A 14,960-nucleotide genomic window follows, 5' to 3' on the forward strand; every position below is an offset into this window, starting at 1 on the left:
TTGGAACACACGAAAAGATTCGCGGGTAAAAATCGCAGCGGCATGGCTTTCAAGGTCGACCAGTGTTGTGATTTGGAAGGGCTTCATATGGGAACTTAAGTAATCCGCTTTCAACTCATCATACGCATTCTACTAATCCATCTTCAATTGCACGAACAACATCTAAATATCTTCTGTGTTTCAGTGCAATAGCTAGTGAAGCATTCATAGACTCGCACTTGTGTTGAGCGATATTGGAAAAGAAAGACCGGTTAGATATGCTTGTGCCCATAAGTGTGTGTATTTCCCTTCTCAATCACCCATGGATGCTTTTGGACGTTGAATTCTGAAACAACCAAACGCCATTGAATATCAAATTCATTGGTTGTCCACCAGGAAGCCATGTATTTTGAGAATGCTGCTGTAAACTTTGGGTCACCAATGTTAGCTTGTGCATTGCGAAAGATGCCAAGAACATAATCTGTGCTTAGTATAAGGGATAACATATTTGATAGCCCTCTGCATTGCCCTATCCCCATCGGTGACAACTGAATAGGTGATTTATTCATCTTGGCTTCTAAAAATTCTGTAGCACTCGAAAGATTGAGACGTCTCGTCAGCGATTATGGCAGTGGCAAACACAATTGTGTTATGGTGATGATTGACACCAACAATAGGCATAATTGGTCGACCATACAAATTATCTTTGTACGTTGTGTCGAACGCAATTACACCGAAGCATGTGTAATCCGATCTCGATGTAGAATCCGACCAAATAAGATTATACAATGCCCCCGATTCGTCTCTACCGAGTATGTCATAAAAAACTCGGGATCATCATGTTTCTTATAATCAAAGTAGGCAATAAGCGCATTCACATCCCCATCGACGATTTCCTTTGTTTTACCTCTTTGAAGTGCATTGTAGAGGTATTTATGTGTAAATCCAACATTATGATAGCCCCCTGCCTGTTGCGTTAAATAGTTCATTACTTGTGACGTGCCAACACCGACCTCTTTCAATGTTGTTGCCTCATCGATATCAGCCTTACTTACAGCTCTATTAGAACGCATAAATGGTGTCATAGCAGGTGTGCACAATGCATGATTATGTTTCTGATCAGACTTACTTTAACCCACTGATCGTTTATTTGTTGTTGTAAACTACGACTCTAGCCTTACATCCTGTTCTTGTGACTGGCGTATGAGCACGTTGGCGATCAACAGTATTGATTTTTGATACTCGAAACCATTCTTTGGAACAACAAAATTCTTGTGTCTTCACATTCCCTTCCACGTCAAGCCGTATTGTTCCCTTACGTGCACTAAACTCATGTTCCCGTGCGAATCCCTAGTAAAAGTACCAAGCTTGATCACGTGAACAGAAGAGCTGACCAACCAATCTGTCAGATTCATCAACATTATATACTTCATGGCATTCCTCGGTTGGCTTAACATTGTCTACATCAGTATTGTCCATGGCAAAAATTTTGTTGTGTAAGTTCAGTGGTCCAGGAGTTGATGGAGATGTAAGCAAAGGTTCATTTTGAACATGTTTCAGTCGTGCTGCTTTCAATAGGATGTGGTATTGGTAGTGGTAGTTAAAGGGTGGGTACAACATTAAATTCGCAGTACATATTTAGGTATGTACAATAACTACAAGTATCGACCCAAAAAATATCAAAACCAATATGTTGAAACATTTTAATATTTCGATATAACAAATTAAGTTAAATGGATTTTAAGATTTTCCAAATGATTTTCTAAGTATATTCGATATAACTATTCGAATATAAAAACTTACTCCAAATATTTCAAAAATCATTTTCCTACTTAAGGTAAAAAGTTTTAATCATAAAACAATTTCAAAATATTTTACAAAGTATTTCGAACCAATTCAAAGCCAAAAATTCCAGAATACTCAGAGGAACCGATTCCCCCCCATAGGAGGAACCGATTCCCCCTGAATGGTTTGGCTCCGAGATTTCCAGAATGCTCGGAGGGAACCGATTCCCCCCAAGGGGGTACCGATTCCCCCCTGTTCAACGGTCGAAATATTTGAATTTTACACTTAGGGAACCGATTCCCTATGATAGGGAACCGATTCCCCCCACTGTCCAAGCTGTTTTATTAAATGTTTTCACACTAAAACGGCTATAATATCTTCTCTAATTATCCCCAACGTTCAGAAGTGATTCAAGGTGTATTTAAGCAAGCTTAGAAGCCATTGATCAACAACAAGAAACATCAAGCAACTAGAATCAAGAGAGAATCAAAGAGAAAGCATCAAACCTCAAGTTTGAGCATTTCAAGCCCATTTTCATTCAATATTCATTTTGCTTTCAAGAACACTTTTTGTGCTCAATTGTATTCATCTTTGAGTGTTCTTTTCTTTGTTCTAGAATTGTGCAAACATCTTACCTTGTGAGGTTTTCTTGTAAGTTTGCAATTTGTAATCTTCTCTTTGAGAAAAGAGTGTTCTCAAGAGTTGGGGTATACTCTTGAGGGAATTGTAAGGTTATCTCTTTGGCCTCAAAAGAAAGAACAAATTAGTGAATTTGTTGGAAAATCCTTAGTGTGGATAGCTAAGGTAGTGGACGTAGACTTTGTTTGAGAAAGTCGAACCACTGTAAATCGCTGTGCAATTGCTTTCAATTTTCTGCAAAAGCTTCCACAAAATTTTTATTGCCAATTCACCCCCCTCTTGGCCAATTTCGTCATTCGATTAACTCAACAATTGGTATCAGAGCCTAACTCATTTGAAGGTTTAATCGCCTCTTGAGTCGATCCGGGAAGAGTTACATCGATTACAAAGTCATCAATGGCCTCCACTTCAAACTTCGACTCCGGTCTTGATTCGATGCCCGTCAACAAGCCTCCTTTCTTCAATGGAGCTAAACTATGCCTATTGGAAGAATAGAATGATGTACTTCATTCAAGCAAGTGACATGGGAGCATGGAATGCTGTAGAAGAAGGATACATCAAACCTCTCACTCATCCAAGGTTGTGGAGTGAGGAGAGACAAGAATGTTCCAGCTCAACTCCAAAGCCATCCATATTATTTTTGTGCTCTTGGACCAGATGAATACGGAAGAGTTTCATCGTGTACAACCGCCAAAGAAATATGGACAAACTTCAAGTCACACATGAAGGTACAGATGAGGTAAAGAAATCAAAAATTAGTATTCTAACGCATAGCTATGAAAATTTCAGGATGAAACCAAATGAAGACATCAAAGCTATGACGGATAGATTTTCAACGATTGTCAATGGTCTCAAATCATATGGAGAGATCATCTCAAATGAAAAGCTTGTGAGGAAGTTAGTCTACTCCCTCCCAAAATCATGGCAATCAAAGAAGACGGCAATCATCGAGTCTAAGGACCTATCGTCCTTAACTCTTGAAGAACTTATCGGTTCACTCCTCACTCATGAGATGATGCTTGAAGATGAGGTGGACCTTGATAAAGTTGAAGAGACACCAAAGGAGAAGGAGAAGAAGAAAAACATTGGAGTTGCTCTCAAATCCACAAAAGATGAGAGTGATTCTAATGATGATGATGACGAGGAAATGGCATTGTTTGCCAAACGGTTCAGAAAAATGATGAGACCTTACCAAGGAAGAAAATTCAAACGAAACGAAGGCCTCAAAAATGAACCAAAAGAGAAGGACCCAATCATTTGCTATGAATGCAAAAAGCCGGGGCATGTCAAATATGATTGCCCACAATTGAAGAAAAAGGGTCAATCAAAGAATAAGCACAAGGCTCATGTGGCTACATGGAGCGATGAAGAAGGTTCCGATGAAGAGGAACAAGAAGTAGCAAACTTGTGCTTGATGGCATTCGGGGAAGATTCTAAGGTAACCTCTAACTCATCTGATTTTGATGATTTATCTTATGATGAGCTATTAGAGGAATATAATGGGTTGGCTTCGGATTATGAGAAATTATTTTTAAAATATAAAATGATGTTTCAAATTGAAAAATGAAAATAAACTCATATCCAAAACCAACAATGATCTTGAAAGTAAAATTAAAGATTTGCAAATCAAACTAGAAGAGTTTGAAAAGAAAATTTAGATTTGCAAAATTTACTTTCAAAGGTCAATGATGATCATCAAAAGAAAATTGATGATCTTAAAATCTCTTTTGAAAAATTGGAACAAAACGTTTTGAAAAAGGAGAAAATTCAAAATCCAACTTTGTTAGAAAAGATTTTAGAAACTACAATCATAGAAATCCTCAACGAACCCTAAATGGTAAAATATTTAGAAGTATATGGGTTCCTAAAGGACTCATTACTACTAAAGATAAAGATATCCTACAAAAATGGATACCTAAGGGAACTAGGATTTTGGAAACTAATGAATATGGACCCAAAAGAATTTGGGTACCAAAAATCAAAAATTAATCTATGTTTGTAGGGAAGGAGCATTGCTACAAGGCACGGGAAACAAATTCAAACTCATGGTACCTTGATAGTGGATGCTCAAGACATATGACCGGAGACAAAAGCCGGTTCATTGAGCTTAACGCCAAAAATGGAGGAGAAGTGACTTTTGGAGACAATTCAAAAGGTCACATTGAAGGTATTGGTACAATAGGTAATACCTCTTCCATACAAATTAAAAATGTTTTATATGTGAATGGATTAAAGCATAATCTATTGAGTATTAGTCAATTATGTGATAAAGGATTCAATGTCTTATTTGAAATTAATGGTTGTAAAGTCATTGACATTGCATCTAATCGGATTATGCTTGTTGGTCATAGAATAGGAAACATTTACATGGTGCATTTAGATTCTATTGATATGACTAATTTATGCCTAGTTGCTAAGGATGAGCATGATAGTTGGTTATGGCATAGGAGACTAGGTCATGCTAGTATGAGTGTTTTGCAACGGCTAATTCAAGGTGATTTAGTTCGAGGGTTGCCTAAGCTTAATTTGATAATGATAAAATCTGTGATGCTTGTGCTAAAGGAAAACAAAAACGAGTTTCTTTTAAATCTATTAATGATGTATCAACTAGTAGAGTATTACAATTGATCCATTTAGATCTTTTTGGGCCAACTAGAACTACTAGCTTGGGAGGAAAACAATATGCATTTGTCTTGGTAGATGACTATTCTAGATACACTTGGGTTCTATTCTTAAGTACTAAAGATGAAGCATTAGAAAATTTCATCACATTTTCAAAAATAATCCAAATGAAAAAGGTTACTCTATCACTAGTGTTAGAAGTGATCATGGAACTGAATTTGAAAATCTTGGATTTATTGAGTTTTGTAATTCTAACGGTATTAGCCACAATTTTTCAGCACCTAGAACCCCTCAACAAAATGGAGTTGTTGAGAGGAAAAATCGAACTTTAGAAGAAATGGCTAGAACCATGCTTTGTGAAAATAATTTGCCAAAATATTTTGGGCGGAAGCCACAAATACCGCTTGTTATGTTGTAAATCGAGTAATGATTAGGCCAATTTTAAAGAAAACTCCATATGAAATTCTCAAAAATAAAAAGCCTAACATTAGCTATTTTCATCCTTTTGGATGTAAATGTTTTGTTTTAAACAACGGTAAAGAAAATCTTGGTAAATTTGATGCTAAAAGTGATGAAGGAATTTTTCTGGGTTATTCCTTAAATTCTAAAGCTTATCGTGTATTTAATAAAAGAACTTTAGTTGTAGAAGAGTCTATACATGTTGTTTTCGATGATAATCCCCTTCCGAGGAAGGATTCTTCTGTTAATGATGATGTAGGTATTGTACAAGCAAATGACGTTAGACATTACGTTGGAGAATCATCATCAAAGGAAGAAACAAAAGATGAGGAAACTCATGATCCCCTCGAGAATCCAACCATTGAAGAAAGGGAAGTATCTTTTCCAAGAGAGTACAACTATGTCAAGGATGGTGAAATTATAGGTGATCTATCAAAAGGGGTAACTACTCGATCTTCTCTTAGAAATATCTGTAATTATGTTGCATTTATTTCATGCATAGAGCCTAAGAACATCAAAGAAGCATTAAAAGATGAACATTGGATTATGGCTATGCAAGAAGAATTAAATCAATTTGAGAGAAGTAAAGTATGGACATTAGTTGAAAGGCCTAGTGATAAATCTACTGTAGGTACTAGATGGGTTTTTAGAAATAAACTTGATGAAAGTGGTAATATAGTGAGGAACAAGGCTAGACTTGTTGCTCAAGGCTATACTCAAGAAGAAGGCATAGACTATGATGAAACATACGCTCCCGTAGCTAGGATGGAAGCAATTAGAATGTTATTAGCATTTGCATGTTTCAATGAATTTAAATTATATCAAATGGATGTTAAAAGTGCATTTTTAAATGGTTTTATAAAAGAAGAAGTGTACGTGGAACAACCTCCAGGTTTTGAAGATTCAAATTTTCCGGATCATGTTTTAAAATTGACAAAAGCTCTTTATGGTTTAAAACAAGCTCCTAGAGCTTGGTATGAAAGATTGTCAATTTTTTAATTGAAAAAGGTTTTTTAAAAGGAAAGGTTGACACTACATTGTTTTTAAAGAGAAAAGGTAAAGATTTATTAGTAGTTCAAATTTATGTTGATGATATAATATTTGGTTCTACTAATGATGTTCTTTGTCAAGAATTTTCTAAGCTAATGCAAAGTGAATTTGAGATGAGCATGATGGGGGAGCTCTCATTTTTCTTGGGACTCCAAATCAAGCAAAGAAAAGATCATCTTCATTAATCAAGCTAAGTACGTCAAAGATATGCTCAAGAAGTTTGGACTGGAAAATGGGAAACCTCATAACTCCAATGAGCTCTTCAACAAAGCTTGACTTAGATGAAGGAGGTAAATGTGTAGATGTTAAATTATATAGGTCAATGATTGGCTCTTTGCTTTATCTAACTGCAAGTAGACCGGACATTATGTTTAGTGTTTGCTTATGTGCTAGATTTCAATCATGTCCTAAGGAATCACATTTACTAGCTGTTAAGAGAATCTTTAGATACCTTAAGGACACTCCTAGTTTAGGACTTTGGTATCCTAGAGACTCTAGTTTTAGCTTGCATGCTTTTTCTGATGCGGATTATGGAGGATGCAAATTAGATAGGAAAAGCACCTCCGGTACTTGCCAATTCCTTGGAAATATGTTGATTTCTTGGTTTTCAAAGAAACAAAATTGTGTTGCATTATCTACCACTGAAGCTGAATACATTTCAGCTGGTAGTTGTTGTGCACAAGTTTTATGGATGAAACAACAACTTTTTGATTATGGAATTGAAATATGTACTATTCCTATCAAGTGTGACAATACTAGTGCTATTTGTCTCACTAAAAATCCCATCCAACACTCTAGAACTAAGCACATTGAAATAAGACATCACTTCATTAGAGACCATGTCACTAAGGAAGATGTAGTTCTAGAATTTGTTGATACTTTGCACCAATTAGCGGATATCTTTACAAAACCCTTAGACAAGGAAAGATTTTGGACACTTAGGAGAGAATTAGGTTTAACTGACCTATCTTCACTTAGTGTTTAAAATAATTTTAGCACTTTTAATAAATACTGAAAAATGCTTACTATAATAATTTTTGATTGCATTCTTGCTATTAATTAGGGGGAGTTTGTGATTTTTAGTGAAAATTAATTTATGTTCAAAAATCGATTAAAGATTAATTTAATTGTTTGAACATAATTAATTTTTGATATATGAGTTGCCAATACCACTAGAAAAGATTAATTTAGCATTTTGTGCTTAAAAAATCGGATTTTAGCATTTTGGTGCAGAGGGAATCGATTCCCCCCTTGAGGGAACCGATTCCTCCTTTGAAGGGGAACCGATTCCCCCACAGGGGAATCGATACCCCCCTGGGGTTCTGTTAAAATCGAACAGAAAACCCCAAAATCCCAAACCCTCTTTTATTATTTCTTCCGCCGTTTTCACCCTCTAAACCCCTCAAATCTCCATTTTTACCTCAAATCAACGATATTAATCGGAATTTGCTTCATAAATCATCTTCCAAACCTGTTGGAATCATTAAAATCGTGCAAACAACATCTAAATCCACTCAATCTTCATATTTCAAGGTAAATTTTTCTAACTCTTTATTTCATTATTTTTGAACATAGGATTAGTTTCAATTAGTTCTAGGTTGAAATAGTGATCGGGCATTGATTATTTAGTGATTAGAAACTAGATGTTACAACTAATTTCATCAAAAACACAAGAATTTTTCAAATTTTTTTTAAATTTTCGAAATAAAAAAAAAAATGTTATTTTTCAAATTATTGTGTTTTGATCAAATTATATTGTTATTATGAAAAACTATACATATATTGTTTCTCAAAACCATATTTTTCAAAAGTTTTTCAAAAACTTTGCCCATTAGGATTGTTTTAGAGAATCTTGAAATATTGAGGACTCATTTGAGTTTTGGGATTAATTGAATTGCATACACTTGTTTTAAAATTGCAGGTTATTATATCTATTCCGATTTCCTTCACCATGTCAAATCCTAAACGTCCTAGGTCTTCATCTAGTCGTTCTAGTCGTCAACCAAATCCACCTCAAAATCCTCCTTCTATTCCAATTTCTAATCCCAATCCCACTGATCCTAACTTGACTATCCAAAATTCGTGTTTCAATCATCCTGGGTCTAGAAATCACCGATATTGGTATTATCAATATTTCGATTCTTACAAAATCCGGGAAGAACGTATTCCTTCTCGTCAAGCTATGTTAGCTATCGATTTTAAATATCTTCCCATTTTACAAGAATGGAAATTTGATAAACTATTTGATCTTGAACCCATCGTTTACCATCAACTTGTTCGTATATTCTACTCTAATGCTGTATGTGTTAAAAACCAAGCTGAAACAGAAACTATAGGAATTCGTTCCTACCTCCTAGGACAATTCTTATATATTGACCCAGCATATATAGCCAATACATTTGGATTAGATAATGATGGTATCTCGAATGAAAAACAAATTTTAGGTTCTCGTTACAAAAGAAGAGATAGTGCGAGTGTCTTAGACCTACATGAGCGTTTTCTTCATCTAATGATTTCTTGGTGGTTTCGACCATCCGGAGGTCGTTATTCTACTCTTAGAGCTTTGGATCTTTGGTGGTTACATTGTTTCGAAAACCGTATTAAAATTAACCTACCTCAGATTATTTTTGCTGAAATTGTTGAAACCGTAAATCTTGTTCCTAACAAGAAACACTGTTCATCTCTAGTTTACGGTTGCTTTTTGAGTAATCTGTTTTCCAAAGCTGGGCTTAGAGTAAGTCTAGATGCCGTTTTTCCTCTTAAGAAACAAATAAATCTTCTTTCCTTAACGAGAGCGGGATGGGTAAAGGACAAAGAAACCGGTGAATGGGTTCGTTCTTCTACTCCGGGAGCTAGTTCTTCACAACCTCCACCCGAAGCTGACGAAGATCCCGAGTTTGAACAATTAATGAGGATATTGATGAAGTTGAAGAAGAACCTGATCAGCCCGAAGAGCAGCCCGAGGAGCAAGCACAACAAACGCATCAAATGCCTCCATATTTTCAATCCTTTATGGAGACATTCGATTACCGATACGCTACCATGGACTCGCGTTTTTCCTCTATAGAGTCTCATTTATCCACAATGGGAGCTCAACAATTAGAGATTCTTCGGGAGATGCGTGCAAACAATGAATCAACCAACGCTCGTATAAATGAACTCACACACGAGATGGCCGCCATGCGAGCCCGTTTTCCTCCTACCGATCCGGATGCTTGATTTTATGTTTAGTTTTAAAACTTTGAACAAAATGAATATTGTTTCAACATTTTGATATGTTTGATTTGTGGATTGTTGGATTTTGGATATATGAATGGTGTGAACTTATATGTTTGGTGTGTTTTATTCATTTTTGCATCATTTACATTATCATTAGCAATATGACCAATTTTGCCATATCACATTATTTATGAATATTGATTTATGAAACTAATGGCTAACCTCTCTTTGATTATGATCTTAGCAGCTTAAGCTTATAATTAATAAATCAATTGGCTAAATGATTTACAAAACCTTGTTTTACAATGTCTTTTTGATTTAACAAAAAGGGGGAGAAGAATAAGTGTTAAAGTAAGGGGGAGTAATTAGTAATTTCTAATTTTAATTTTCTAATTTCAAACTTGATTTCAAAAATCTTAAAATTACTAAAATGTTTTGTTATATCAAAAAGGGGGAGATTGTTGAAACATTTTAATATTTCGATATAACAAATTAAGTTAAATGGATTTTAAGATTTTCCAAATGATTTTCTAAGTATATTCGATATAACTATTCGAATATAAAAACATTACTCCAAATATTTCAAAATCATTTTTGATCCTTACTTAAGTGTAAAATTAAGTTTTAATCATAAAACAATTTCAAAATATTTTACAAAGTATTCGAACCAATTCAAAGCCAAAAATTCCAGAATACTCAGAGGGAACCGATTCCCCCCCATAGGAGGAACCGATTCCCCCTGAATGGTTTGGCTCCGAGATTTCCAGAATGCTCGGAGGGAACCGATTCCCCCAAGGGGTACCGATTCCCCCCTGTTCAACGGTCGAAATATTTGAATTTTACACTTAGGGAACCGATTCCCTATGATAGGGAACCGATTCCCCCCACTGTCCAAGCTGTTTTATTAAATGTTTTCACACTAAAACGGCTATAATATCTTCTCTAATTATCCCCAACGTTCAGAAGTGATTCAAGGTGTATTTAAGCAAGCTTAGAAGCCATTGATCAACAACAAGAAACATCAAGCAACTAGAATCAAGAGAGAATCAAAGAGAAAGCATCAAACCTCAAGTTTGAGCATTTCAAGCCCATTTTCATTCAATATTCATTTTGCTTTCAAGAACACTTTTTGTGCTCAATTGTATTCATCTTTGAGTGTTCTTTTCTTTGTTCTAGAATTGTGCAAACATCTTACCTTGTGAGGTTTTCTTGTAAGTTTGCAAATTTGTAATCTTCTCTTTGAGAAAAGAGTGTTCTCAAGAGTTGGGGTATACTCTTGAGGGAATTGTAAGGTTATCTCTTTGGCCTCAAAAGAAAGAACAAATTAGTGAATTTGTTGGAAAATCCTTAGTGTGGATAGCTAAGGTAGTGGACGTAGACTTTGTTTGAGAAAGTCGAACCACTGTAAATCGCTGTGCAATTGCTTTCAATTTTCTGCAAAAGCTTCCACAAAATTTTTATTGCCAATTCACCCCCCTCTTGGCCAATTTCGTCATTCGATTAACTCAACACAATAATTATAATGTAATAGGTAAATTAACAATGTAACAAGTATCGACCCAAACGAGGTGCACGCATAATATATTAGGTCAACATAAAGTATCGACACTTATTAAAAGTATCGATCCCGAAAACATCGAAACCAATAATTATAATGTATTAGGTAAATTTACAATGTAACCGATATAAATATACCGGTTTTATGCTAAAATAGGTCAACATATAGTATCGACACTTGTTAAAGTTGTGTCGATACTTACGGTCTAGAATGAATACCAAAAAAGGTGTACCGTTAAAGTGTCGATCTAAAACATCGAAACCCATAAGTATAATGTTCAATGAAACCGGTATAATTATACCGGCTTTATGAGAAAATAGGTCTAAATCATGTATCGACACTTTTTTAGTTTGTGTCGATATTTTTGTCCAGAATGAAATATTAAAACCAACGAGGTGCAAGCATAAAGTGTCGATACTTACGGTCTAGAATGAATGCCAAAAAAGGTGTACCCTTAAAAAGTGTCGATACATTTATTAAAAAAATATCGATCCCTAAAACATCGAAACCCATAAGTATAATGTAATAGGTAAATGGTCAATGAAACCGGTATAATTATACCAGTTTTATGAGAGAATATGTCTAAATCATGTATCGACACTTTTTTAGTTTTTGTCAATATTTTTGTCCATAATGAAATATTAATGCCCAACGAGGTGCAAGCATAAAGTGTCGATACTTTTATAAAAAGTTTCGACACTTTATGAAATATCGAAACCGATAATTATAATGTAATAGGTAAATTTGTAATGTTACCGGTATAAATATACCGATTTACTTATAAAATAGGTCAATATAAGCGCTACCTATTACATTATATAAGCGCTACCTAATATGTTATTGTACTTGATAATATTTCCCGTTAAATACATATTTTATTATATAAGCGCTATCTATTACATTATATAAGCGTTACCTAATATGTTATTGTACTTGATAATATTTCCCGTTAAATACCTATTTTATTATATAAGCGCTATCTATTATATTATATAAGCGTTACCTAATATGTTATTGTACTTGATAATATTTCCGGTTAAATAATATAACATAACCGGTCTAAATTTTAACCTGTTACTTATTTAACCGGTCACACCGTATATTAGCCGTTTTTTAGGCGGCACACCGCAGAACTACCCGCTTACTATTTTATTGGTTTTTGTCAGTTGTTGGAGAGAACTAAAACTAGGTATTCCGGATTTTGGTCCTTTTTCATTCACATTTTTTAAGGTAAAATACAAGATTAGTACCTAAACTATTATTTTTATTTAGTTTTGGTACTCATATTTTGTTTTTTTAAATCATACCTAAAATAATTCATAAGGCCAATGTGATTAACGTATAAAGGAACAGAAGAGTCTGCGAAGCATCTGGCATGGACGTACAGGCCGTTTTCTGTGCTTGTAAAGATTGAATTAAGACGATCAGGTGAAGCCAAAGCAACACCTAAGGGACAAGGCTGCAAAAGGGGTTAGATGTAGTTATAAATCACGAAACTGAAGATCCGGTGAAGCGGTTCGAGTTTAATTACGAGCTATACATAGTGATCGAACCTGAATCAGCGCCGGAGGCAGCAGCAGACACCGAGAAACTAAAAGAAACCCCTACTTCCACAATGGAAACCGAATTAGAGCCCGAGGAAACTAAAAGAGACTACAATCGAACCCATAGTAACTTCAAAAATCATAACTTCAAACGCAGAAAAGGGCCATGAACAAGACAAACTAAGCCTCACAACGATCCAAATATCCCAGAAAACGTTCTATTTGCTGTCAAAATTTTCCCTTAAATTAAGCAGCTACAATGATTCTCAGGAATACATCAAGAATAGACGGCCAAACGTTCAAAAGGGTCAATCCTTTGATCAACACTTGTCCTTACTTCTGTACCACATTCTTCTTATATATATATATAGTTTCATACGTTTTATTGGAAAATATATACAAAAAAAGAAATGGAAAACAGATTGTGTGAGATTGTAGAGAGGGTGAAAGTAGTGATAGTTCTATTGGTGGTTCAAGCAGCACTTGCAGGAGTAATTGTGTTCTATAAACTGGCTTTGATCCAGGGAATGAGCATGAGGGTGCTCATTGCTTTCAGATTTATCTTCGCCACTGCTTCTGTTGTCCCACTGGCTTTCATGTTCGAAAGGTAATTTAATATTTCGTCGTGGTTATCTGAATTTAATTTTGGATTCCAGTATAACATACATATACGTATACATTTATGAGTTGTTACTTATACAAGTTTTGAACCATTCTCCTTCAACTTTATCCTACACATGTAGGGACAGTAAAGCAAATTTAACATGGAAGGTAATGTTCCTAGGGGTTTTGTCTGGTCTATTTGGGTAAGAATAACATTCATCATTTTCATTTTTATTCTTAATGTGTTCGACACTTGAATTCTTATTGTGGTCAACTTTTATGTCCTTAATTCACATAACTTCCGGTTATTTTAGCTTTACAAACTTTAAACGAAATCTAAAAAAAAGATGATAAAGTATACAAATGGTCTTTTGACTATAGGGTACTATTTTATTAAGTTCCTCGACTATTAAAAGTTACAAAATGGTTCTCTGATTATATAGTGTTGCTTTGTTGAATCCCTCGACTATTAAAAGTTACAAAATGGTCACCCGACTATTCATTATGTTCCAAACTCATCATTTTCTGTTAAAAAATTGATGGTATTTTGAGTTGAATGTTAACCTACTGACTATGATATGATAAAATATGATCTCATAATCTCAAACGACTATCATATCTCAGTCATCATGTTAACGCCCAGCTTAGATAACTGCCAATTTTTTAAGCAAAAAATGACGAGTTTGGAACATAATAAATAGTCGGTGACCATTTTGTAATTTTTAATAGGCGATAGACTTAACAAAGTAACGTTATATAGTTAAATGATCATTTTATAACTTTTAATAGTCGAGAGACTTAATAAAATAATATCCATAATTGAGGGACTATTTGTATACTTTATCCATCAAAAATTCGATTTTACTCAACTAATTTTTAAAAAATATTTTATTCAATTGAGTCGAATTTTACTCAGTAAAAAAGTAACTATTGTTCCCCTACACTGTTGGGATAAAAAACACTTGGTAAATGGTTGTCATGGCAGGTGAGCATTGGGTCCAAATTTATTCATAGCAAGCTTATCCTTAACATCTTCAACCTATGCAACCGCAATGTCCAATCTTGTTCCTATTGCCACATTCATCATTGCTGTCATCTTAAGGTTCCCCTCCCCCTCTTAAATTATATTATACTAGCAAAAGGATAACTTGGCCATATAATAGACCTAATTTATCATTTTTACTTCTATCGTATTTTTGTGTCAATATAACTTTTAAAGTTATTCAGTTGCATCAATGCTTAAAATATTTATTATTATTTATGGTTTTATGTTATGGTTTACGGTTTTAGGATTCATGTTTATAGACTAGGTGATTATGGTTTAGGGTTTATAATTCAAGGTTTTAAGTTAGTGTTAGGGTATAGAATGGTGTAATTAAACAACTTTGAGGACTAAATTGATACGAAAATAATAGTTTGAGTCTACTACAGGGGTAGAAGTGACCCTTCAACCTATTATATTTTATAAGTATTTTCCCATAATATTATTTTCACTTTATCTA

The sequence above is a fragment of the Hibiscus syriacus genome, unplaced genomic scaffold, assembly GCF_006381635.1.
Source record: "Hibiscus syriacus cultivar Baekdansim isolate YM2019G1 unplaced genomic scaffold, ASM638163v2 tig00110569_pilon, whole genome shotgun sequence".
NCBI lineage: Eukaryota > Viridiplantae > Streptophyta > Magnoliopsida > Malvales > Malvaceae > Hibiscus > Hibiscus syriacus.